Source organism: Melospiza georgiana, chromosome 16 (genome assembly GCF_028018845.1).
Source record: "Melospiza georgiana isolate bMelGeo1 chromosome 16, bMelGeo1.pri, whole genome shotgun sequence".
NCBI classification, from domain to species: Eukaryota; Metazoa; Chordata; class Aves; order Passeriformes; family Passerellidae; genus Melospiza; species Melospiza georgiana.
The window spans coordinates 5,030,917-5,058,536 of NC_080445.1; the positions used below are offsets into that span (position 1 = coordinate 5,030,917).

At 45.9% G+C, this 27,620-nt stretch overlaps 1 protein-coding gene across 2 annotated transcripts in view; it reads right to left on the minus strand.

Moving 5' to 3' along the window:
• ELFN1 (extracellular leucine rich repeat and fibronectin type III domain containing 1) overlaps positions 1-27,620 on the minus strand; it is a 101,908-nt gene that overhangs the window by 37,512 nt on the left and 36,776 nt on the right. For both annotated transcript variants that reach the window (XM_058035802.1, XM_058035801.1), the window contains exon 3: positions 7,588-7,721. The gene's annotated coding sequence lies outside the window, so the exon portion shown is untranslated. The remainder of the gene's footprint in view (positions 1-7,587; positions 7,722-27,620) is intronic.

The window sequence follows — 27,620 nt, forward strand, 5'->3', positions numbered from 1 at the left end:
TGCTTTACTTTCTATATGTATGCACAGTTAATTAGCATTACCACAGAACTGCAGGTATTCTCAGGCTTAGTAGAGGGAATATCTTGTAATAGAAGGGTAAGCAAATTGTTTCTGCTGTTTCCATTACAGGCAACTTTGATTATCCAGGGTAATGGGATAACAGGCACAAAGCAAAAACATGGATAACATGAGACCTATGCAAATTAAGCTGGGGGGGGGGAAAAGTGATGCTGAGAGTAATGAAGGAAAGAAAGGTCAGTGATGCTGATTAAGGAGCATGGAGATCCCTGTGTTAGCACTGCCTTAAGCTCACAAATCCATGCACAATGGTACCTGGGCATGGTAGTTATGGAGCAAATCTGTAGGGTCTGTCACTGTGAGAGAGAAGCAGAGACATCCTCTGCACAGCAAAGCCAAGCTGCAGCAGAGGGAGGAAAATTGCATTAATGCTGAGTATTTCAAAGCCTCTGTGTGAAGGATTTGTCATTAAAATGAATAAGATTTGGGCACTCAACCCACCTCCTCCTTACATGAGCAGGAAGAAGCCCAATTTAAAGGTCAGCATCTTAATGGTTTTCACTGCGTATATAGCAGGATAAATCCTCTCCAAACAGAAATCCAGCACCTCCTCAGTGAGCCACAGAAGGAGCACAAGAACATCCATGGCTGAGGAGGTACAGGAGTACAGACAGGTGCAGCTTCTGTGTTAAAAGAGGCTCCAACTCCATCTCCTTGCAGTACAGCCCAAGAGGAGGAAAAGGAACAGCCCTGGAGTTCCTCTGTAGTCCCACATCTCAGCAAAGACCAGATTGACTCCACTCTGTCAAAGGGGATGTTCAAATCCTTGGCACCAATATCGTGGAGGCAGCTCTGAAAAATCTCTGGTGGTGGGTGGATAAAAAGGGCACCAGTGGAGATAAGACAGAAAGAAGAGAGGGAGGAATCTTAGAGGAAGAACCTTCTTAATAGGTTTTATTGATTTAACCCAAAGAGAGAACAGTAGGGGGAAATATATGCCATTTAAATGTAAACCAGCAATAAAAATAATCATTAGAGTCATAATCTCAATCTGTTAGCATTTTATGTAGAGAAGATCTTAGTGGGAAATATCTTCTGAGTAAACTATTTGCATTTACTTAGTATGAAGGAGCCTCTTAAATATAACTCAATCATTATCATGGACTGTTTTGCAGGGGTTGTTATCAGTACTCAGCTCTTGCAAGTGCCTGATGATTTCACAGCCCCTGTAGATCCTGACTTGGAGAAGCTGCTGGCCCACCCCAGCTGGGATCTCCTGTCCATATCCCTGGGGATGTTCCTGTTTCCATACTGGAAATATCTGTGGGTTTCAATGGCAGCTAGAAATCATCAGTCTCCACCCAAATGGTGACTTTGTCACTGGCCAAGAAGGCTGCGTCCCTTGTTCAGATCTTGTGAACTTTAGCTGAGGAAAAGTAACTTCAGAGCAAGTTTCCAGGCCATGCACATTCCAGAAGAAGTGAGAACCACCTGACCATCTCTTTTAGCTCTCCCTCTTGTAAAAGACAAGGAAAATGAGGAGTTTTTCCTTTGTGGAGGAGCTGCAAGGCTGGCAGTGAGCATGCAGGGCAGGAAGCCCTTTCCTGGTGCAGCAGGGGAGATTGGATGTGCCCACCTGTATCTCAGAAGGAGCTTTCCTAGTCACTGTGTTTCCCCCAGAGCAGTCCCCGTGGGGACACAGCCCTGCCCACGTGCCAGGGGAGGTCACTGTCCCTGTGCCTCCCACACCATGTGCATCTCAGCCACAAAGAAAGGGATAAATACCCTCTTCTGCCTGGGGACACCTTTTAATCTTCTTGCTAGATTTTCATACACTAGTCCAGACTCCCAGCTGGGCCAGGCATGATCTCATTTAGCATCCCATGCACAGAGGCAGCTAAACCAGGGCTGATATTTTATGCCATGCACTGGTAGGGGCTGGGGATGCTCTCACTGATGGCACTGGGGGTTCTCAGCAGCCAGACCTTACCCCAGAGGGGAGAACATCCCATGAAGGCAGACACCTGGACCAGCAGCCCCAGTGGGATGGGGGATGAGAGCAGACAGTGCTGGGGAGCTCATCAGCCCCTTGCAGAGCTGCTGGTGGCAGGACATTTGCGGGCAGCAGGAGCCAGAGCAGCAGCTCTCCAGGGCCAGGCAACAGCCAGGGACCCACACCAGCAGCTGCCACTGGCAGAAGGCACTGCAGCCCCTGGAGTGGGTCTGGCCCTGTATCCACAGCCTGGGGAGCAGGAATGGCCCTGTGTCCACAGCCTGGGGTGCAGGCCTGGCCCCTGATGCCCTGCTCATCACCAGATCCCCACCCTCACAGTGGCCCTCACGCTGTGTGGGTAATTCAGGCTCACAGGGGGGTTATTAAAACCCATTCAGAGCTAATGTCAGCCAGCTCCGTGTTAATGTCAGTGCCTGAGAGGCACAGCAGGAGTGGGTGGAGAAGGACTTTGATTTCCCCACTCGAATTTCCAAGCAGGGTGGGCTTGGCAGGCAGTGATGGGGAATGGGGAGTGCTGGTGGATGGAGGGTGCAGTGCCACATGTCACACAAAGACAGGTGGGACTCACAGCCTAATCCCAGCAGCACAAACATTTCACTCCATGTTTTGCTTGACAGCATGTCTCCCTGGCTGGCCATTCCAGAGGCATGTTATCTGCCAGCATCCCAGCAGGTGAGTCTGCCTGAGCAGTCAGCTCTGCACAGGGGCTGGAAAGGGGCTGTTGGTGTTGCTCCACATAGGACTCCATCAGGTCTTTCAGGTGGATTGGGCATCACACCCAGGAGCATTTGGAGGTTCAAACCACATGCCCCATCTTCTGCACTGACTCACAGCACCCCAAACCCGCTGGGGTTGAAAGCAGGGCTGTAGTTTGCTGTGAGTGCAAGCCATCCCCTGGATTTTGAAAAAATCCGGGTAATTTCAGGATGTGGCCAGCATTGTGCAGGCTAAGATAAGAGTAATCAGAGCTCGGGGCTGTAAGCCGATTCCTTGGATATGACAGGAAGGAATTAGCCCAGTGTCCCCGCCCTCCCTCCAGGCAGCGTTTGCACACATGGGCACACACCTGGCTGGGGGCTGAGCCACGGGACACGTGTGTGTGTGTGTCCCGATGTTGGCCCAGGACAGGGTGACAGGGATGCTGGAAAGGCAGCACACAAATCCCACAGGCAGAAGAACGGGCACAGACCGCAGAGGAAATCTGCTCCAACCATCATTCACAGGGCAGGTATTGCCCCCACACCTCCTTGCACTGGCACAGCAGTGCTGGAACCCCCAGGTCTCCTTCCCAGGAGCTCCTGCTCTGGTTCTCCCCTGTTTTCAGCATCTGGGATTCCTCCACCTTGGCTAGAAATGCATTGCAGTCTCTTAATAGCTCATCCTGTCTGGAGCTTTTCCTCGTGTGTAAATACAGTGTGTATAACAGTGGCCTCATTTCCCACTATAGGAGTGCATCAGACACAGCTAAAGGAACTGAGGATGGCTAAAATGGTCCACATTTAACATTTGGTTATGTAGGCTGAATATTTCAGTGAGTTTTTAGGTTAGAAGGTGCTGTAAATGGAGCCTGACCTCCTAGACAGTGAATTTTACCCAGGGATTTAAATCAAGTTTGACCATTAAGCTTCATCCTTCTGACAGATAAAAATTAGTCTGGTTCATAAGCAAGGGGGACAGCTGCTGAAGGCAGACTGGGCACAAGGCACAAGATCAAAGTGTTGAACAATATCTCTGAAGGGCAGCAGATCCTGCCTGATGATACAGCACAAACCAGGTTATTTTGCTTTAGCCTGTCTGATTTGTGAAATGAGGGTAACAAGCAGTTCTGAGGTCAAAGCCAGTGTTCAAAAGCAATATTTAGTGCTGCTGTTTTCACCTAGAAAATATCTGCTATTCAAAAACCAGTGGTATTAGAGAAAAATGAAACTCCAGTGGTTGCCAGCCATTGGCCAGATGGGTCAGTGAGGTGGTTTGGGGTGGCAGGATGACTGAGATGTGTGGCACTAGCAGCCCCAAGTCCCATCCTGTGTCCCTGGGGAGAGGGGCCACAGGGGTGGGAAGGAGCTGCATCTCCCTGCAGCTGGCATCTCATGCCACGTGGCAGGTTACCAAGCAGCTGAGAGCGGGAGATGATTTTCTTTTGCCAGTTTTCTAATTTATCTAATGAGCAAGAAAATAAATCAAGCTGACAGTCACCCAGGTGGTTTTGGGCCTCAGCTCCTCACAGTCCCCTTGTTCTCCCAGCCCGTTTTATAACAGGGTTGCAACCCCAGGACACTGCACTAACTCCTGCTATAATCTTTTCTTTACCAACGTCACTTAGCAGATGGAGTCATTTAGATGTGCTCACGTTTAAATGAGTGCCTTGCCCTGAAAGGGACAGAGCTGGGGCTGCTGGCAAGGATTTTGGGATCGTTAGCCTAGAAAATGCTTAGCAGGGGAAGCAGTTGGCAGGCAGATTTCACGGACATGGCACCGCTGTCCTCTGCCAGCAAAATTACAAGGCTGAAATCCTGGAGCTGGATGGGGCCAAAGCGTTCACAGCAAACAATTTAATTGATGAATGAAGTGAATTGCCCAGGAGACAGGTTTTAGTCATCTCCTCACTGCATGAAGCTGCTTGGAGAAGGGTTTGCACAGTCGGGTGTGGCCTGGGATGGGCTGGCTGGAATTGTATTTGGGCTCCCCCCAGATGGAGGGAGGGAGGGAGGGAGGGAGGGAGGGAGGAAGGAAGGAAGGAAGGAAGGAAGGAAGGAAGGAAGGAAGGAAGGAAGGAAGGAAGGAAGGAAGGAAGGAAGGAAGGAAGGAAGGAAGGAAGGAAGGAAGGAAGGAAGGAAGGAAGGAAGGAAGGAAGGAAGGAAGGAAGGAAGGAAGGAAGGAGTGATGAATCTGATTCCATGTTCTCAGAAGGCTAATTTATTATTTTATGGTACTATATTATATTAAATAATGCTATATAAACTATACTGAAGAATACAGAAAGGATACTTTCAGAAGGCTAAAAAGATAATAATGAAAACTCGTGACTCTCTCCAGAGTCCCAACACAGCTTGGCATTGATTGGCCAATGAGTCCAAACAACTCACACTAGAATCCAATGAAACAATCACCTGTTGGTAAACAATGTCCACACACGTTCCAAAGAAGCAAAACACAGGAGAAGCAAATCAGATAATTATTGTTTTCCTTTTTCTCTAAGGCTTCTCACCTTTCTCAGGAGAAAAATCCTGGGTGAAGGGATTTTTCAGAAAATACAAATGCCACAGGCTGGGGCTCCCCAAGGTGGGAACCTTCACCAGAGCCCCATGGGCACCTCCTGCCCAGTGCTGTGAGCCTGGCTACCTCCAGGCTTGCCAATCCAAGGTACTTACAGCTGTCACTGCTCCTAAGCCCTTGTGGCTGGACCAGTGATGGGACCATGCAGAAGATCTCAGCACTCTGTGCTGGAAAAGGAGCCAGCACAATGCAAGGAAGAACAGCACCAATCTAAACAGCAAAAGCTGCTTTTCAGCTCCTGCAAGAAATTCCACAGCTGTCTCAGAGGTCTCTCCTCTCCAGGTCCCTGACCTCCTGCACAAGGCTACCTCCATAAGCTCCTTTCATTTGGTCTAATAAAGTTAACTAGTCCTTCAGCTCTTCCAAGGAGAATAGGCATAAAAATGTGCATTGAGATGAATGCTTACAACCCTTTAAAATACCTCTTGCTTGTGAAAAGGCTTCTGAGGAATGAATAGAAGGGACAATGATTACCAGAAAAGGAGGAAATATTGTTCATGCTGCCTGGAAAGCACTTGACCCTTGCAAAGGCTGGAGAGAAAAGGAGGAAGAAGGCAGGGAGCTGAGACACTAATGGCAATCATTGCTCTGTTGGGAGCAAGATCTCACAATATCCATGGAGATCAATCCCAAATTATTCAGCCTAATAGTCCTCAAAACAAACTCCAATTCTGCTCCTTTGTGGCAGGCATGAAGCTTTCTCTGCAAGGCCCATTTTACATCTTAGGTAACTCAGTGCTGGATGGTGTAACACTCCATTGTGAAATCCCTGCTGGAGCCTTTGATGCCAGCATCTTCCAGACGAGATGCAGAGCTTATCAGCTCAAATAACACAACTGTCTTTTATCCTTTGTGTCCCAAGCCTGCTGTTTTGGCACTTATATTTGTAATTCATTGCCTGGCTCTGGGTCTGGATCCATCTGGACAGGCAAACTATCTATCTGTCTGCATTGCTGAGATATTTGTGTCTGCCCCAAGGGACCTGAGCACCTAAGCTCTGCTTATCTTCATTGATGCTTAGGTTCCTAATTGCTTAAAAGTCATTTTGGAAAGGTGGTCTTAAGGGCTGTAGGCTTGTAGATGCTTTCAAAATTACTTCCCCCAGGCCAGGCTGTCCATCTTTCCCTGGGACTGCATCTCTGGTCTGGCTTCCAGACATGCCTGTGAGCCTCCAGCTCTGCTGTCCCTCCCTTCCACATCAGTGCCAGCCCTCAGCCCTGCCTGCCTTTCACCAGCACTACATTTTCTTCAAAAAAGGACAAATGAGGTGGAAGAAGAAAAGGTGAAAACATGATAATAGCTGTGGGAAAAGGCCACTGCTAAAGATTTGACAATGCTGGAAATAGAGGCTCAGAGAAAAGTTTTTTCTCCAAAAATTATTCTTTTCAATCTCAACAGCACACTGAAGAGAAGTTAAGGCACACTTTTTAGCACCTTTTGTACTCAAATTCGAAATTCACCTGTCTAACCAAGCAATAACAGAAATAATCTTTTTTTATCCAGCTGCACATTTTGCTACAGAAATTTGTTTCCATTAAGCTATTCCCTTTTGTCCTCTTAGAAAGCATCTTTTAAATAATAACAGTGTAAAAAAAAAATTACACACTACCCAAAAAACTCAACCCTGTCAACCGTGCACTTTTATACAAAAGTTATCTCCTTCTTTCAATGGATTGATGAAAACTCTTTTCATAATGTCAAGGTGGAGATGAGAAAGAGAGAGAAAATTTCAAAGTGCCCAGCACAGCTAGTCATTTGAACAGGGAACAGGGGGCAAAATCTGGTCTTAGAAAACTGAGCTACAGCTCCAACATGAGCCTGATATTCTTTTTCTGCTTTGTAAAACACAATTTTGTAGAAGCTGGGATGGAGGCACGCACTGCACTTCTCATCTGCAGGGGAAAAATAATGTGCTTTTTCTTTATCCCCTAAACCTCAAAAGAAGAATGTGAACTCAGTCTTTAAAAAAATAAAAATTAAACATGCAACCACGACAAGTCTCACTGCTGCCACGCTTTCAGGAGTGCAGCTCAGGGATTCCCCAGGAAGGTCAGACTTGGAGAAGAGCCCACCAGGAAGCACCCCATGATCAGCAGTGTGAGAAACACAGCCCTGGCTCACTCTTTCCTGCTGGGAATGAGTGCCTCGGGCTCCCCCTCACCATCCACCCCCGGGAGGATTTCCCAGCACTCAGCCCTCTCCAGAGGGACCTGCTCCATCCCTGCTGGCTCTCTCCCACAGGCAGCTCCTCCTCTCACCCCAGAGATGCCACCCCTCACCTCTGAGCCCGTGTGTCACTGCAGGTCCCAGCCACAGCCCTGGATGTGTCCTAGTTGTTGTCCTCAGGGGCTGGGAGGCTCGCTGGACACGGCATTCGGGATCCCACGGGTGGTCACCAAGCCCAGGGTTTAACCTGCAAGGAGAAAGGAGAAAGCATAAGAGGGAGTTTCAACAAAGGGGATAAAAGACTGATTGATGGCTTGATTAATACCAAGCCATCCCAGGGACAGAACAGCTGCTTAAGCCATGGATCAAACACAGAGACACAGGAACCAGAGGTGAAGGGGATGAAGAGCACAGGGTGGTCCAAATGAGAGCAGCTGCTCAACAGAGTAACTCAAAGGGAAAAGAAATCCACTTGTCAGTGGATTTGGGACTGTGAGAAATGCTGGAAGAGAACTTGGGACTGAAGTAAAAAGAATGGGACAAATACCAGACAAGGATGGAAGAAGATGCAAGGAAGAAGGATAGCTCTGGGCATGGCCAGGGCAGACGGTGCAAAACATCAATGCAGAGCTCCTGGAGGAGCGAGGAGCCACTGCCCCCACCAGCACCAGCCACCCAGCATGTGCAGGCTTTGGAAGTTTAATAATCCTTGTTACACATGAAGATAGGTCTCATAAATGTAGTTTGATATCTTAAGTGTGATTTTATTGCTCTCAGTGGTCAGTTCCCACACCTTTACTGTTTTTCTGTTACTTTTGGACGCCTGGCTGGCCAGGACTCTCTCTGCTTCCCACTGCTGTCAGCTCCTGCTCGCCCATGATGCCAAACAACCAGCACAGCAAGAAGAAGTGACACTGAGGGTAACAGTACTCATCTTTGTGATATTCAGTGTCTTGTTTTATTATCATCTGCACAGTAACAATAATAGCAATATTGGTGACAACCATTTTGTTACTCCTCCTGTTGGTAATATTCAGACACGACCTAAGATGTGTTTCAGAAAGACAACACAAATCCTGTGCAAGATCCAGGAGAATGGGGCAGTTAATTAAATGTCAGAGTGATGGACAGAGCTGGGACAAGCCTGGAACAATATCAGAGAGCTGGACAACCTCTGGCAGGCACAGGGAGATGGATGGATCTGGGACACGTCCCAGACCTCTCCCCTAGCAGACACAGAACCATCCTACCCCCCACATCTTTAAAAACAACATTCTCTGTCACTTCATTGACTTATGCAGGTGAGGAAATTTCCTGGGGAAAGCTGCCTTCCAAGCCATGTCACTGATCACAGCCTGATCTAATGACATTTTTATACCTCCAAATTGTGCAAAGGAAATAAAGAGCCCCATTGACAATGACAGTGTCTTAGAAGTGTGTTTTACTACCCTATGTGTGAACTCACAGCAGGTAGGGGTTTATTTTGCAAAAGATTTCTTGTCATTTTTTCCAAACTAGACATTCATAAGAGAGGCAGGTGGTGGCCAGGGACTATGGAGAGAGAATGGCAGCCGGAGGGTGTTCCAAAACTCCAAGAATATTAGAGAACAAAAGGAAGCCTGTGACAGATACTGGGCAATCTGTAAGCCATCAGGAAGACTGCAGAGCACAATAGACTAATCAATCAGGCAGACAAGGGTGAGGTGTCACGGGGAGGCAATGGGTAGTTGGAGGTCAGTTATGAAATATAATCTCTAAATTGGAAGGAGAAGAGCAGTAGCACAAGAACAATGACAGGTGTTTGAATGCAGGTAGGTGAACACCGGATTGGTGATTTCCAGGAGAGTGAATGCTGGATGAGAATATTATGGGGGTAAGGAAAAATAAGCTGGTATTTTAGAGACAGGCGCATATTCTGTGAAGTGAAAGGCTGAGCTGGCGAGACTTTAAAGTGCTGTTCCATTTCAAAAAATGCTGCTGGAAGACAGACAGTGGGGCTCCCTGGTGCTTATTCCTCTGGGTTTCCAGACAAAGTTTGTCAGGCTAGAAGCAAAACAAAAGAAAGGGATGCTTTTCCTAAGCATAAGTCCTGCAAATAACAGCTGGGATCTGAAAGCCAGGCCAGAGCCTTTCTAGCTGGTGCTTTCTCATCAGCATGAGTAATCTCTAATCTAGTTAGCTGAGATGCGGGGAAGTTGCACACTGCCATGCATGAGAAGATGGGGATTCTGCAGGTGAATTTAATTACTCCTTCCACAGAGAAAGTGGGAGTCAATAAGGCACCACTCACCCTCCATTAGCTAACTGGGCTGGCATCATTTACTAACAGGCAACATCATTTACTGCTCTTTCTAAGCTAAGGGAGAACAGCCCTGTTACACCCAAATAAAAACTTGACTTAACATTAAGTAATTTCTACCAACACTCTTCTGACCTTAACTGCATGTTCCAAAGATGTCACACAGTCCTTCTAAGAACAGTTAGACCCAAGCAATTAGAGCTGAATGAACAATTTCTAAAGAAAAATCGTTTGGCAAACTTCACCTCATTTTATGCTCAGGAAACATTCACACACAGATTGCAAAGTCCTCACATTTCTTTTTCAATGGATATAACTTGCTGGTTTTTTCCACTGAGCAAACAGCAATGTTACAGTTCATTGAAAAATCTGCAATCAAGCACAGGCTGGGTGGATGGGTTCTGCCAGACATGTGGTGCTGTTCCTCCATTCTTCCATTGGGTGAGGGATCAGAGGAGCTCCAAGAAATGTGAATCAGGACTGTTACCCCTCCTCTTTGAAATTCCCTTTTGCCAAATCTGGAGCACATTTACTGGGCTGAGCCATGGATATGGACAATGTGGGAAGGAAGCCAGCTGTGGTATTGTCAAAGCCATTGGAGAGCTATTCACCAAGGACACACAGGAGGACCTGGAGACCTTTAGATGATAACCCAACTCCCTTAAACACTTAAAACCACCTGCTTAACTCTCCATATCACAGAATCACAAAATAATGAGGTTGGAAGAGACCTCTAAGATCATCGAGTCCAACCTATACCCTAACACCTCAACCAGACTACAGCACCAAGTGCCATGTCCAGTCTTTTTTTAAACACATCCAGAGATGGGGATTCTACCACCTCCCTGGGGAGAGCATTCCAGTACTTTATTATTCTTTTAGTGAAAATTTTTTCCATGCCCAGTGCTGGCCAGGGCTGTGGAGAAAGGGGCACAGGTGAGCAGCCCAGGAGGTGGAAGCACTGGTGAGGCTGGAGCAAGGCTGGCATCCGACCTGCTGGTGGCTGAAGAAGCTGAGAACAAAGTGTGCTGTAACACCCAGGGGGATAAGGGAGTGTGGAGCAATAACTCAGGCTCTCAAAGCAGAGCATATTAGGAGATCAATGGGACAGACATTAGTCCAAAGGAGCAAACTCCAGAGAGACAGGAGCAAATCTTTTCCTCCTCCTTCTCCCTCGTTGCTAAGGATTTTTTTCCTTCCTATTTAATACCATCCTCATTGTTTTTAAATGAACAGCAAAGCCAGTGGGTTCCACATGGCATTAGCAATGTGTTTGTGAAAGGGAGAGAGACTGGCTCCTAGCAGGATTTGATAAAAGCCTCTCCAAGTTCTGAGTGATTTACAGCTGGAGAAAACAAACACGGACTGATACAAATGCAGAGAGAGGCACTGACATCCAGGTACACTCAATTACCAATTCATCAGCCCAAGTGAACTTGAAGGGCTTTTCAAACTCTACATGGCTCTAAATTAAAGGAAATATTTAGATGGATAACGTTCTGCAGTGAGGGAGAAGAAGATTAATTTGCTGATCTTCGGCTCAGGAGCCTTGGCCCTTCATGGGCAAAGGGCCACAGGACAGGGGAGCAGGTGGCAGCTCCCATCCCCTCCATGGGACCAGGGAATGCACCAAACATCAGGATGATGTTCACACACTGTTGCAAAGCTGTCAGCACACAGCTCTCTCTGTTTCTCACCATGCCAGTCCCCAAACAGACTTTTTTCCCTCTCTCTAAAAACTTTGCTTTTACCTGCCCCGGAGGTAATAATGGAAAAGCTGTGAAAATAACCAATTTTTTGGTTCATTGGTTGAACTAAAAAAAAAAAAAAAAAAGAGGAAAAAAAATCACTGCACAGTGACCCCAAATTGGAATTGTCCAGGGTCTCCACAGAAAAATAGATATAAATACATATATATATAAAAGATATAGCTCTATGGTCAAACAATGGTTTAATTCAATCTGAAACTAACTCATGGGCAATGTCATTTTTCCCTCCATCCCCTGCCCAGAAACCCATTTTTTTTCATGAGAAGAGATGATTTACAGCTCCATGCTCCAGCAGCACTGACACAGCCACAGTGTTTGATATCCTCCCCTGTTCAATGAAGCTCCTCCATGCTGGGGCACAGGGCCCTTCAGTGCTATTCTGATACAAACTCTGGCAGCTGGGGGGAGGAACGGGAGGAGTCCGGCTGCTGAGAGACTGCAGGGAGCTCTTTGTTAGTTGTTCATGCAGAAACTGTTTTGATTTCACTGTCTAATTGATATCTTGGGGAAATCTTTACAAAAGGCAGTGCATCCTCCCCAGAGCCCACCTGTGTGAGCTCAGTTGGGCAGCCCCACGGTGCCAGTGCTGATGGAGCCCCAAGGCTGTGGGGTTGTCCCTGTTCCCCTGCTCCACATCCTCATCCCACAGGTTGGGAGAGCTGAACCAGCATGAGAGCCCTGGGGCAGTTGGAATGGAGGGTGCTGAGCTCCAGTGCTGCTCAGATTTTTGGCAGAGAGGAGATTTTGGAGAGTTCTGTGCTGTGATGTCTGTTCATCAGCAAGGAGAGCTGTGTCAGCCTCCCTCAGGAGCAGGGACTGTCTGCATCCCTCTGGATGCTGCCAGCACCATCTCTCCTCCTGCCAGAAGCAGCATCAAGCCCTGAATTTTCCACTGGATATCAGCCCTCCTCTTTCCTCTGGCCTCCTCCAAAGACAGCAGCCATGGCTCACACGTGCAGCTCCGAGGCTGGCTCTGAACTATTTAGAAGCACAGCAGGTATTTTAATTATTCACATCAAGCTAACGACGCTCTGAAGCTGTCATGGCTGCATGGGGTGGGGCCGAGCCCTGCCAGCAGCTTCCCGTGGCCTGGCCTTGGGGCAAAGCCTGGCTTTGCAAACAGCCATGACCCAGTGCTGTCACCGAGGGCAGAGGGGACACTTGGGTGAGGAGCACCCTGGCAGATCTGTCTGGTCCTGTGGGCACTTTCCCACCCAGCCCATTGTCCAACCATTGTCCACCCAGCCCATTGTCCAACCTCCTGCCTGGCACCTTGTATCCTCCAGACCAGGGGTATCAGCCAAATGCTTTTACTATTACTGTGAGCTGCCGTGCCCCACACTGACAGATCAGCTCTTGTCTCATTTTAAGTGCACTGGAATTACCAAAATGCAAGGAAAAGGAGGGGTACTTATAGAGCACAGCTGGGCTGCTTCAGATGAAGGCACTGGAGGGGATGACACACTTCCTTGCTGCCTTGAGCTGCTCCCAGGGTTTGATGCAAGGAGCTGCTTTGGAAAACAAGCCCTTGCCACCCTGCAGCAACGTCTTTATTTGCTTCTTCCTTCCCAGCACCATCAAAAATATTTGCTGCAATAGCATCACTCTTCTTAGAGACATTAGGAAAAGTTCTTTACCCAGAGGGTGTTTGGGCACTGGAACAGGCTCCCCAGGGAAGTGGTTGAAGCACCAAGCCTACCAGAGTTCAAGGAAAGTTTGGATGACTCTCAGGTGCCTGGTGTGGTTCTTGGGGTTGGTTGTCTTGTGTAGGGCCAGGAGCTGGACTCAGTAACCCTTCTGGACCCCTTCCAACTCAGGATATTCTGATTCTGACCCACATGTCTCCTTGGCAGAACAAGCTCATCTCTCTCAAGGTGAAATATGTGCAGAAAGAAGGTTGATAGCTTGTGTTGAAGGGAGCCAGGCTCACCCCAGGCTCACAGAGGCTTTTCTCAGCTCTAGAATGCAAGTGAGGAGCAGAGACAGGAACCTCACCTGCAGAAGCATGAGTGCTGTGGTTTCCTTCATTTTTACTCCACTGAGTCTCAATTAAAGGCGAGCTTCCTTTAGGGACCTCAGGATCTCTATCTGAGGTTGATCTGGTTTTTTTGGAGGTTCCTCTCAGTTATTTCTCTTATTTCGGGTAATTAAGAGGTTCTTCTTCCAGCCTTTCCTCACCATTACCTCAAGGTAAATTTGGAGGATTTCCAAGAATATTCAGGACTTGCTTTTCCCCTCTTCAAAATGAGCAAGAACCTCATCAGGGTAACCCTGAGCTCTTCTTCAGCAGCAACTCCCCATGGGCAAAGCCTGAGAGCAGAGAGGCCCCCACAAAAGCACATCCCCTGGTTGAAGAGCCAGGCTCTTCAAGCCTCCTGGACCACCAGAGCCGGCCCCTCTCTTTTTAACCTGCATGTTTTCCAATGCCAATTCCCACCACATGCCCAATTCGAAGCTCTAATAATGAACAACTGCTTTCTTCCTTTCCTTCTGATTTCATATTCATGAGTCAGGCTTTCCTGGCACTAAACGCAAATGCTAAACGGAAATCGCTGCACAGTGACACGTCTGTGCAGCTTCACTGTCCATTTATTTGCCTTTTCAAAGAGCTGCTGTGTTAAGCAAACATCTCTGCCTGGATCCTATCTGGAGGAGTTTGTCTGGTACGGCGTGGTGCCTGCCGGGCTGGGGGAGCGCCGCGCTGTGACGGTGTCTCGCAGCTCTGCTTTTGCTCCAGGGAACTTCTTGTACTGTAACTTTGAGCTCGGTGAATATCTCAACCTTTTCTGGAATGTTTTGCTTGAGTCTTGGCAGGATGTGTTCAGCTCTGACGCAGCAGGGATGAAGCAGGGAACTCCCTGAGAGAAACATCCCCTGCTTCGGCTTGGGCTCCTGCAGGCAGCAGTGGGCAGGTGTCTTGGCAGGGGGAGCAAAGAGGCACCTGGAACGTCACTGGGCAAATTATTTCTTCTGGCAACTAGAAAACTCACATGCACATGCAAACAACAAAAAACAAAACAAAAAAAACCATCAAAACAAACAAAAGAACCACAAACATTTCAGGCTTCATCCAAGCTTCCTCCCATCTTCCAAAAGAGAGAGACAAAACGCATCTTGAAAAAAGGAACATTTTCCATTAACTATATTGGTCAATGTGTTTCCCAAGTATTTTCCTTGCAGACTGCTCTTCCATGTTGAATTGAACTTTTAAAAGAGCAAGGGGAAAAAAGTAATCTAAAAGTGAAAGTCAAAGGAATTAAATCTTCACATATTTTGAGGCGAGCTGAGATGTTTTTCTCTGCAGAGATGCCAAAGCTGTGTAGTTTCCAAACCTTTTAACCTGTCTGGGATGGAAGCTTTAGGATCACAGATTGGCACCCTGAAGTCTCCTCTCCATCAGTTCACATCTGCCCTCCTCTGCCAGGGAACCCTTTGTCCCCTTGGAGACATCATCATCCTCATCATCCTCAGCTATCTGCTCTGCAATCAGTGGCAACAGGAACCACAGTCCTGAGGGCAAGGACCCAGGCAGGGCTGAGCTGGGCTGTGCTGGCCCCTGCTCCCTGGTCTCTCCATGGGAGCACCAGCTGAAGGTGGCTTTGCTCCAAGTGCTGGGCTGGAAAGGGGGGCAGCCAATATCACAGAACCCTGGATTGCTCTGCCAGCTTTGCTCCTGCACTGGTCACCCCCATGGGGCAAGGTGGGCAGTGAGGAACTGCAGAGGTGGACTGGGAACTGGCAACTCCAGCTCTTTGGTTGTCCAGTGCTGGAGGCTTTCCCTCCTCTCAGCTGCCTCCACTGTGGTTTCCTTCTCCAGGGCTCTGCGGATGCTCCTTATGATCTTGGTGCTTTGTTGCCTTCTGCAGTCATCCATTGCTTTTCCTTGTCCGCCTTTCCCCAAATACTTTAACAAATGAGCTCATGGGAAGGCAAGAGAAAAGACGAGAGATGAATTTCAGACCATGAGAAATGAACTCACAAATAAGAGTGTCTGCAAGCACCATCTGAAGAGCTGTGCTCCTGCTCATGGAGAACATCATGTGTTCAATCAAAGTAATCAATGGGGACCACATTTTGAATATTATCTACATGCAACAGACTCCTTGGGAGGAAATTATGCAGCAATATTTAATGGTGGCAATGGTTCAGCAAGTAACAGAAAGAAATTTTCCTCAAAACACCATCAACTTCTCATGGATAACTCCCAGATGGGACTGAGGGTAAAAAACCCTTTCATTAAAAAGCTATTCAGTTATGGTAAAACTGCCATATGTGGCTCACTGAGATTCTGATTGTCAGTGACTTCAGCTAGAAAGCTGCTGTGAAATCAGAAAACTACTTCCCATTTGAACAGGGGGGTGGAAATCAGTCCTTAGGGACCTGAAAGCACGGCTCGATCTCACGCAGCTGAAGGTGTCTTACAGCTGGATGTCTAGGTTAAGGTAATTGTCTAGACTTCTTTTATCATCAGTGAACAGAGAGACGTGCACCAGCCCCCAGAGAGTGATTCATTCTTCCTGTCTTAAACATCTATTTTTGGATGGGATGAATTACACACTGGAGGTGTTCAACTTTCTCCAGTGACTGTGGAGCCTGGATGATGAACTTGGCCTAGACACTTCACCTTTCTAGTGCTGAAACAGGGAGTGCTCCACCAAAGACAACTCAAGTTGTGCCAATAATGGTGGTAGGTTGGGAGCACTTGGCCAATACCTTCACTGAACAGACACAAGAGAAGAAGCTCCCTCAGCAGACAGGAGATGGAGGAGGGGAAATCATCACAAGCATACCCTAGGGTGATCTCAGTATTTAAAAAAGACCCGAGGGCATGCTGGTGCCTGATTATCTCATCTAGTTCTTTTATGTCATGCACAAGGTACAGATTACATCCAATTGCTTTTTAAGTGTGACCTGAAAGGTGTAATTTTGCAGTCCTAGGAGTAAAGCAGGGACTGGTCTCTCAGCTATGGGCAGTCTTCCTAAAAGACCAAGCCTTTTACTGAGCTTGGGTTTTCCTGAGATTAGCAATTCCAAACTTCTCCAAACCACCAATTTATTTCTGAGACACCACCTGTATCCTTCTACTCATCTTCCCAGCCTTGAATAGCCATGTCTTGCAATTTTAAGGGTTTCCTTACAACCTTGAGAGCTATCTGGAAACAGAAGGTTTCATGTCTCTGTTTTGCCATAGTCCAGGGCCAGTGCTAATAACTCACAATGCAGAAATAATCCTACTGTGTTCTAGGAGGCTTCTTGCTATAAGTCTTCCATAAATAAATGATATTATTAGCTTCCATTACTTCAGTGGGAGCCAGTTTTAGTCCTCTCAGAAGAACAAATTCTTAGTGCCAGCTCAGGTTTTAGATCTTAGAGCCATTGCAGCCACCTCTTAGAGCCATCCTGCCAAAACCTCTCCAGACTCCACTCCTGCTATATAACATGGGACAGGTTATCTGTGCAAAACCCAGAAGTCAGGATTCAGGAACTCTACAGGAAAACCAGATATTGCCATTTCAAAGATCAACATGAGAAAATCAAATAGGGACCTAAATGGCAGGAGAAGTCACCAGAGGAAAGCCAGGCTGCCATCCATATACAGGAAATGTTTGCAACTGGTTCTGAGTGGGGCACACAAATTGCAAAAAAGTATGCCAGGACCCTTCTCCAAAGCCAACAAATGTGGAGGAAGAGTGGGGATAAAATTAAGAGTTGTGAGTGCTAATTCACCAGGAGAGAGATTTGTGCTCTTTCCTGGGGCGAGCTGCTGCCAGGAACAGGATGCAGCTGATGACAAAAAGCCCATGGCTGGAAGCCAAAGGGTTCCTTGGGGGCCAGGGAAATGCCCTGGAGGCTTCAGCTCTCTACACCAATTGGCTTACACCTGTCAAAAAACATTCCCAGTATTTTTTCTTGACTCATCTGGAAAATCAAGATGGATCATCCATATTTAACAGGCTATTCGCGGTGCTCATGGGAGCGTGTTCAAGACAAGGCAGAGCAAGACCTTCAGTTCACGGTGTGATACCGAAAGTAACTCAGACATGTGAAGGGAGCATCCATCTGTCTATCCAGAAACATGGAACACACAGGATTCTTAGAGCCTAACTGAAATAAATTACCCTCCTGTGAATTGAACAGGTTCACTTAACAATATGACAGTCCAACCGGACAGATACCAATGCTTGGTTTCTCCTTTTCAACTTGTTTTCTCTTTTCCTTCCTGCTTCAAGCACTGAGTTTCCTGAGATGACTTTCTACATCTCTGCCTCAATTTTCCTCTATTTAAAAAGAGATTAATGTGACAGGGAAGTGTTGGAGATCTCTTAAGGAAAGCCACCGCATGAGAGATTTTTCTATTTTAGATGGTGAAAATTGCTAGCCAAATGCTACTTCTTAAATACAGCTGGTGAATATATAAGGAAAATTGATTTTCTCAAACGACTACATCATTTAAGTGAAAAGTCAATAATCATCTTCCACACCATCATTTAAATATCTGAGCAAAAACACTCAAATAGTGATATCTTCTGGGTTCAGACTGTTCACTGGAAAGAAGGGAACACACAGTATTAGACTCAATACTATGTTGAAAAAGAACACAAATGTCAGTTTGACCATCTTAGAAAAGACATTTTAAAAGATATGAAATTAAATGACTCAGGATTACTCATGATGACATCTTGCATTAAGCAGTGAAAACTCTTATTTCAGGACAGTTTTTGGGATTGATAATAATGTAAAGAAAATGCATTTGTGAAAAAGCTGCTTCCCTTGATAAAGAAACAGAGGGACAACAAGCTCCAAAGATGAACACTGTAACCCAAAAGCAGGACAGAATGCTAAAGAGTCTACCAGAAATCTCAACACATAATCAAGGGAAAAGGCAAAATCACAAATAAAAGTGGCCAAAGGAGACTTCCATGGAAGGGGCAGCAAGATAAAAGGGTTTGCTTTGCCTTATTACAAGGGAGTTTATGTAAAGTGCAAAAATATGGAAATTTTTCAGAACAAATGCAAAATTATTTTAATAAGAAGATGTAGCTCAGTTTAGAAAAAAGGCAAAAACAAAAAAGCCCAACATTACAGTATCATGCCAATGGTCAAAGGGTTAATAACCACGTAATTTCTGGCAAAGGAATAAATGTGACCAGCAGGCTCTGCAGCCAGGCAGCCCTGGTCAGGTGTTAGTTCACTTTCCCAGCAGAAAGCTGCATTTCAACAAAGCTGAAATTTCTCATGACATGAATTAGCTCTGGCAAAATCTTATTTTAAAAGAATCAGGAATGTTTCCATAAATCAAATATTTCATTTGCAAGACTTCAGGAGAATTTTCCATTTCTATTTTTATTGCATAACAAAATCTTCATAGGTTCATATCAAAATGACATTAAAATTAACTTGAAGTATATTTTAATAATAACTTAATATTCTATTCATAATGCAACCTTGTGCCAAAATCTTGTATTTTTCTGCAAGGTACAAATTTTTCTATTATCTCATTGCTAAATTTTTCAGCCTTTCCAGGTGTTTATTCCAGAACCTGCACTGTAACATAAGAAAAAGGCAGACTCTTGAAACCCTTAGGCATTTTGTTGTTATTCTAATGTGAAACAAAAGGAAATCTGTAAGCAAACATACCTGCAGCCCACAGCATCAGACCAAAATGAGCATCAGGACTGAGTCTGCTAAACAGCCTCAGAGTGCAGTGAACTGCATTCACTCAGCTTAGGTGAAGAAAATAGGAATTTAAAAATGCTTTTGGGTACAGGAACAGCACCTGACTTTGTAGAGTGGCCATTCTTTGTGAATCTTCCTCTTTTTCACCTCAGTTGGGTTTATATTTAGAAATGCTATAAATATCATCTGTTTAATCAAACGGAAAAAAAAATATTTTGATAGATCATTCACTCATTTATTCTCCCCAAAAGAAAGGCTGCCGATAAGACTGTCTGTTTCCACTGCATCTGTTCACTTGGCAGGAAAAAATAATTTCAATGGAAACATTGCAAAAACCTACCCTTTCTACCCAGATGCTCTATTTCCATATTTCTGATGCCATCCTGCCTGCAACCACTTCTTTAGATTTACATGAATTAACTAGTGTAGGACAGACACCAGACTACAAAGTGCTCACAAAGTAACGATGGCTTTTGATGATGACTTTAAAAGTTCAATGGAAAAGCTGTAATCTCTTGTCCATGTACAAAAATAAACATTATGGGATGGGTTTAATACACCTAAAAGTTTCATCCCATACGGTGTTTTTGCATAAGTTTCAGAATGAAACTGCAAAGTAGAACAAAGTAAACAGGTTCCAGCTAGGCAGCATTTGAATGAACTCCTTCCTTCATCATTTCCTCTCCTTTTTAGGGTTATTTCTGCAACTATCCACGATTTTTTGGCACTTTAAAAAAATAGCCATACAGGCCATTATGAATAATAAAACTTACTGAGTTTTATTAAGTTTTATTTTAGGAACTTAATTTTTAAAACTTAATTTTTATTGAGTTTTAAAAATTAATCTCACAACACTTTTTAGACAAAACCAATATTAATCTTCAAGTTAGACTACAGACCAGAAGAAGAAGATATCTTTGGGAGATAACTTAAGAATAATTTGTATCTAATCAAAACCGGACACTCAACCTCTTTAGGTCTTTCCATGACCAAGCTGAAGGAATCTACCAACAAAAAAAAAACTGCAGTATAAATCTGCAGGCCTGTTCTGGCTCACCAGAGTAAATTGTACTGATTCAAAGTTTGTACAAGGCACAGAGCAAGGGGAAATTAACTGTTTTGATCTCAGGGAATTGGCAAAAGATGCAACAAAATGCAATTTTCCACAATTATGATCCTTCTATTTTCTCCCAAAGCACAGCACTAGGAACACAGCCTTGAAGATTACACAAAGCACTTAGGATTTGTAAGATAATAATGATTATATGGTGCAGCCAGGGAGTAGGATTTTACCTATTATAACCAAGCTTAAAAGAGAGGTTCTAACTCTGCAGAAGTTTGATGGTAAATTCACATTCTTCTGGAGCAAAGTGGCAGACAGAAGAGCAAAAAAATTATATTTGTCACAGTTTCTAGCCTGTTTTATAGCATCCAGTTCTAGCTGCTGTCAAAATTTCTATAGACGTCAAGGAACAGAGAGTAAAAGCCAAAAAAAATCAGAAAAACAATGAAAATTAACTACAGTGAGAGGGTTCTTTTTGCCAAAACCCCTTATCATGCAACAGTGCTCTAACAGTCATACTGTTCTAAACCATGTGACCAGGAGAATTCTGCAGCCATTGGACAAAAACTCTTGGTAAAATCCTTGCAAGGTCTGAATTAAAAAAATAAGCCATCAAGATAAAAGCAATTGCTTTCCAAATGGCCAGGCAAAAATTGATTGATATAACATGATCAAGTAGCTATTGCATGTAATTTTATGGCAAGTCTGTATAAAACTTAATATAGCCTCTATTGTGCCTCTTGCAGATGATGTTCTTGATGTAACTGGCTTGTGAGTAGTGCTGGAGAAACTGCAGTGGGGAAAGGCACTTCCAACATGTAATTTGGTTTTGTCCTAAAATACAGACATATTGTCAGGAAATAGTAACTGTTACCAAAAATACTGCTGAAATGAAAAATACTGTGTTTTTTCCAGTAGAAATAATCTTAGGAGAGGAAAATACCAAAATAGCCCACAGTAAAACACAAAGTCCCTGCAAGAAGAACGTGCCCTGATTCAGCAAAACAGGTAAGAATGGCTTCATGCCAAGGGAGTTCTGCCCAGTGGAAATCATTTGTGTATGACAATTTTGGAAATCATTTGTGTATGACATTTTTGTTTACGTCCTCTTGAAGTTAGCTGGATGCACAATGCTCCACTAAATTGGGTGGTAGTAGGGAACCTTCCCCTTCCCATGGTAGTTTGGGAGCTATGGCTTCAAGTATTGGGGAAACTTGACCTGAGAACTTCATTAATTGGGTGAAAAAACCCAAAGTGAAGAGTTGTAAAGGTCTGCAACACCTTTTCCCTGCATCATTCACAGCAAGAGGGGAGCAGAGGAACAGATCATTGAAGAGGGATCTGCTCACTCGCAGATGTTGGAAACCCATGGGATGCTTTGAGTTTTTGCCTTTTGCCAGCAGAGGTGACCAGAACCTCTTTGGACCCTCCTAGATGTGGAAAGCTGAAGTGTAAGGAGAGAATTTAAGGATAAATTCTACTCCAGCTCATGGTCATGTGTAGCCTTGGCACAGTTTGGAGGTCCCACACTTTGTGTCATTCAGATCTGAACTTTCACGATGCCCTCAGTGAGGTGTGAGCCCCTCTCCTGCCCCAAGGCTGCAGCTTGTGACCCTTCCTCAGACAAAAGCAGAACTGCTCTCACTTCCCATTTTGAAAGACAGGTCCTTAAATATTTACCTCAGAATCTGGATTTTCACTTTTGGCTCTTTGATCTTTTCTTTTTATTAACTTTTTTCCCTCTTTACTCGTTCTGGAGTATTTAGTCTCATCCCACAGCTCCTGCGTGGATGTCTTAAGAATAAAATAACAACAAGGGGTGGGATTTTCCAAAGCACTCAGCATCGGCCTGACGGCCTGACTTTATTCTCTTTGAAGTCAGCAGGAGTTTTATTACCAACTTCAATGGGAGCAGTTAAGCCAGTGCTACACGTTGTGAACTTGCATATTCATGAAGCAAGCAGGATTTGCTAATAGAACATGGATTCAAACGGCTGACAAAATTTTAGTGAAAAAGATACTTGGAAAAAAAAAAAAAAAAAAAAAACAAACAAACAAAAACCAACCAAGTAGTTCCATGAGCATCAGAACTATGAATTCCTGCCTTCTTTGAGCTTGATTGACTTGGGCACTGAGAAGGGGCATGGGCTGATTGAAGTCCTTCCTGTGGGTGGGGTGCTGAGATTTGTGCTCTCTCCCAAATGGATTCACCAGCATCAAATAAAGGCTCAGCACAACATGGCAGCTTTTTCCTCTGTAGAAGTAGGGCATCTCTCTTCTACCTCTGCCTGTCTGCTCAAACCTTGAGGGAACTTGCTATTTTTGAGACTGCTACCCTCTATCAAATTCGGCTGGAGTTGGATAATGCACTTAAAAGTTGTGAGGCATATACACCCAGGTATAAACACACTCCATGTGAGCATGAAATCCACGTTTTTGCAGGATCTGCAGGAAGGCAGATGTTAAGACTGCTCAGAATCAAGTTTTGAGGCAATGGAAAAGATGGGTTCAGAGCAGCTGAACAGCAAACAGCCTCAGATGGATGAACCGCAGCCCCCTGAGAATCTCAGCTATGGAGAAGGTGTAAGAAAAGGGCAATCCTTGAGGAAAGAAGAAGACAACAATATAGTCCTTCAGAGGAATTAGAAAAATGGTTGCTGAGATAAGTGCATTCCAGATAAGAAGCTGACATATATATAAATGTGATAAATTCCTCCAAGTACTCAAAATGTCAAAAAAAAAATGCAGGACTTGAAAGGGTGCAGGCTTTTTGAGCAACAGAGGCACTGCACCTCTGGAAATCCAGAGCCTTTCCATTCTGGAAAGCCAAAGCATCCCTTTGTCTGCACAAAGAAAATGAAAGGAAGCAGCAACACTGGCTGGTCCCTCTGGCATCTGGGCTAAAGCAACCCAAGAGGAAGACAGAGAGAGTTGGAAACAGTCCCCAAACTCCTTTCATATGGCAATCCAGACTCCCAGGAACAAAGGCTGGCAATGGACCCTCCCTGCCAAGAGCAGCCCATTGCCAGCCCAGGTGCTCTCACTGCCTTTGGCACCAGGGATGTCCAAAGAACAGGATCAATTCTCTCTCCACCCCACAATTTCCACACCGCTGACAACTCAGAAAACAATTCAAGAGGGAATTCAAAGGATCTGTTGAAATTTCAACCAGGAAATCTGAGTGAGTGAGTGAGCATATGTAAATAGAAAGAATGAGTAGCACATAATTACATCAAATTGTTACTTAGCAAGGGAAGTAAATAACCCAAAATATGCAGAGCAAAAAATGGCAATGAATTAGAACTAATTACTTAAGGCTAATTAAAATAAGAATGGCTTGAATTGAAATATGTTAATAGCATTGAACCTGCCTTCTACCAGGGAATTTCAATAAAAGTGATAATGTCACTTCAACCTTCACCTGACTCGGGGAGGGAAGTTGGGATTTGGAGCTCATGGCTGCTTGGGGGTACTGACCACAGCAATGCATTATTTATGATGGAATGGACTGGATTGTTCTGGCAGGTGCAGATCTCCTGATCATGGGTAGAAAGAGGTTTTCTTGGATAATGGAGGTGAAATGGAGAAAATACTGTGACAGGCAGAAGTTAAATCCCGCAAAGACAAATACATCATGGGAGCTGCTATGGTTAAAGAGACAAAAAGAGAAAGGCATGGAGATAATGAGATCATAAAGAAGGAAAGAGAAAGAGGCAACAAGAGAGACTGAGGGAGTGAGGAATGAAATAGATAGGGAAAGCTCAGAGCCATGACAAATCATCACCAGCTTCAATTACACGAGCCTGCTGGGCTATGAAATCTGCCAAAGGTCACTGGATTCCTGTCTTTGCAACTAAAACCCAAGTGGGCTTTGCTGGTTCCACCCCATGGCACCACTGTCTGGTGGGAGTGACCAGGGAGCAGCAGCCTGGCTGACGGGCACTAACAAGAGAGCACAGACAGCCCCAGCCAGGAGATGAACGTGCCAAAGCCATGCACCAGCTCCCAGCACTCTGCCAGCACGCCAAAGGGCTCCTGTGCCAGCAACTCAGGGCCTGCCAGAGAGCAGGGGGACCCTGGAGCAGCAGCAAAACCTGGATCAGCGTCTTCTTGCCATGCCACAGAGCCCAGCTTGTGCTCCACCACCACCCTGGGCAGGCTTGTGCCCCAACACACCCTCAGCCATAGATCCCAGCAGACCTGGATCCCTGCTGGCACAGGCACAGCTGGTTCAGCATCTACACATGGAGAAATCCTGATCTTCTGCCACGAGCACAGAGTGCCCTGGCTGTGCACCACGCCCTGGGGCTCATCCTTTGGTGCTGAGCTGGGCACAAAGCTCTCCCTGCTCCTCCAGGAGCCGAGCCCTTAGTTGTGTTCACTGCCTCATTCTTTCCAGTCCCTCTGGTTCACACTGGAAATCCTCTCAGAGCCCTGGGATTCCCATAAAAACCACGAGCTCCTCACCCCAGCACCCTGCATGAACAGGGGTCACAGCGAGGATGGATATGGCAGCAATGCAGCCTTTCCACTTTCACTCCATCTCCTGCGCCGGCTTTTGAGCCAGCTGAAGGAAAAGCTGGTGCCAGGCTTGCTGCCAGCTGATGAATCCAACTGGATTCATCTTGGATCTGTGCATCTGAGAAAGCTCCAAAGCCAGAGCATGGCTGGGCTGTGCCCAGCAGGTTTGGGATGCTGTGAAATATCAGAGAGGTGCTGCAGCTCCAGAGCACTGCTCTGTCCATGACAGCATTCCCAGCAGGTTTGGGATGCCCTGGAATATCAGAGAGGTGCTGCAGCTCCAGAGCACTGCTCTGTCCATGACAGCATTCCCAGCATGGAGCAGCTGCTGATACTGGACTTAAAGCCAGTCAGAAACAAGAGTACAGACTGGCTGAGGCAATGGTGACAATTGGATGGATTGCCTGAACTACAGGCTGTGACCTATTGATGGCCACCTCCTCAGAGCCCCATTTGTCCTGAATGCCAGACAGGGTGGGTGACAGTGGGACACAGCCTTAGAAGATGCCACTCTACTGTCACAGACATCTTTTATGAAAAATCCTTTCCTTAAGATTTTTCCTCCTGAGAAGCTGAGAGGCATCAGGAACAAAATGTAAACAATGGTTATCTGCTGCTGTGGAATGCAACAGGTGCATCTGTGATTGGCCCATGTTAATTGTTTCTAATTAATGGCAAATCACAGTGAGCAAGCTTGGACTTTCTGTCCGAGACACAAGCCTTTGTTATCATTCTTTCTTTTTCTATTCTGAGCTAGCCTTCTGATGAAATCCTTTCTTCTATCCTTTTTGTATAGTTTTAATATAATATATATCATAAAATAATAAATCAAGCCTTCTGAAACATGGAGTCAGATCCTCATCTCTTCCCTCATGCTGTGAACACAGTCACACTCTACTGACTGCCAGGGCTCTACCTTGAGCATGCTGGTGGCTGTAATGTTATTTCTATCCCTCCAGTCTCCTTCAGAAGGAAAACCATTGCTTAAAAACCAGAGTTCAGCCTTGCTGCTGCTGCTGCTGTGCAGGGAGGAGCTGTGGCAGGCCAGGAACAGGTTCCTGTGAGCTGCTGCCACAATCCTGACACCGCTGTCCCTGCCCTGCCTGACCCTGTGCTGCCAGGGAGGGAAGCCCTGGCCCTGGTGAGGATCCTGCCTCGGCAGACACGAGCTGAAAGACGTTTCCTCTTTGTTTCTGTGCCGGTGTAATGAATCCTGCCTCCCACTCAGATCTGCTAAGTAAGAGGAGTTACTGTGAGTAATCCCCACTCCGACGTCTTCGGCTGTAATCGCAGAGAAATCACATTAGCTTTTTTTTTTTTTCTAGGACAAGGAGAAATTCATCAAATTGCAATCCAGGGAGAGCACACACAAGAGAGAGAGAGAAAGCCAGCAACACACACATACCCTGCAAAAAAATCCCAAAGTTGACATTTACATTTCAAACACTTATAACAGCTAAACAAATAACAGTAATTATACTATTTGCATACTTTGTTAAATAATTGTTTGTTAGGTAAAGGCAGCCTGTGTGTGCCTGTGTGTGTGTGTATGCAAGGAGCAGATGCCTGAAACCCCAGGAAGCAGAACAGCTGCTGCCTCCCTTCCCAGGTGACCTGTTTGCTTTACAAAATGGTGACAAGTGGCCCAAAGCACTGCCCAGGGGGGCTTGGATGTGCTGATATACGGGCACAGAGGCCCTTGGGTGAGCAGGACAAGGCCACGAGCTGTAATGCTGCTGCTCAGCACCCACATCACCCCCCCGGGCACAGGGACAGCTGAGTGCTCCAGACATGAGCACCAGCACTTGAGGAGGTGAAGCTCCAAAGCTCTGAGCACAAATATTGAGGATTGCAGAAACATTGCCAAGAAGGAGAGCTGTGGGAGAAAGCAGGGACGGCACAAAAGCTGGACAGAGGGAGGCTCTCCACCTTGCAGCAGGAGATGCTGAACACCCCTGTGACGAGGATGCCTGACTCAGAGCCCACAAACCATCTCCTGGCTGGTGATCTCCCTTTGCTCCTGCAAAAGCATCTCAGCTTTCATCCCTTTGCTCCTGCAAAAGCATCTCAGCTTTCATCCCTTTCTGCTCAGCTCCTCGGGCACACAGCTAATTGAAGGGTTTTCCTTTCATTTTTAGAACAGAAAACCCAGTAAATGCCTTTTAGCCTGCACAGTGTCCCCGTGATTGGCTCTGTCTATCCGCTCACCACTCCTATCCTGTTTATTTTTATTTATTTTTTTTTAATAGACTTGAATGATGCAAACTGGTGGAGAGTGGAGAAGCCTTCTGCCTCTCCTCACATGGTCAGAAAAGGTGGAGCAGAGCCAGAGCCCCTGCATCTTTTCACACCTGGATGGAACCAGGTCAGGCAGCTAATGCATTTCTCAGGCTCAGTGGCTACTTGCTGGAGACACACAAATGCTGCTGGGCTGCTTCAGTGCTGGAGGCTGGCAGAAAAAAAAAATCCAGCAAGAGACATATGTGTCAGAGAGGCTGAGAGGGATGTGGTGCCAGGAAAGAGAAAAGTGATGCACACACAGGGAGCTCAGCTCTGTGCAGCAGGAGGAGATGCAGATTGAATAAAAGCCTCCATGGCTTTGAAACTGCCCCTCACAGCATCAGTAAAGAGGTTTTTTTTTTTTTAAAGAGGGTTCATTAAGCATAAGGGTGAGTGTTCTTTCGCCCTGTTCATGGGTGAAATCCCAGTTCCAGAGGTTAAAACTGTGCCTCGGTGTGGGAGCAAAGCCCTGCTCACCATGATCCCCCCACACAGACACTTTGTGCCCCCAAGCAAGAGCAGGAAAGTCACAGTCCC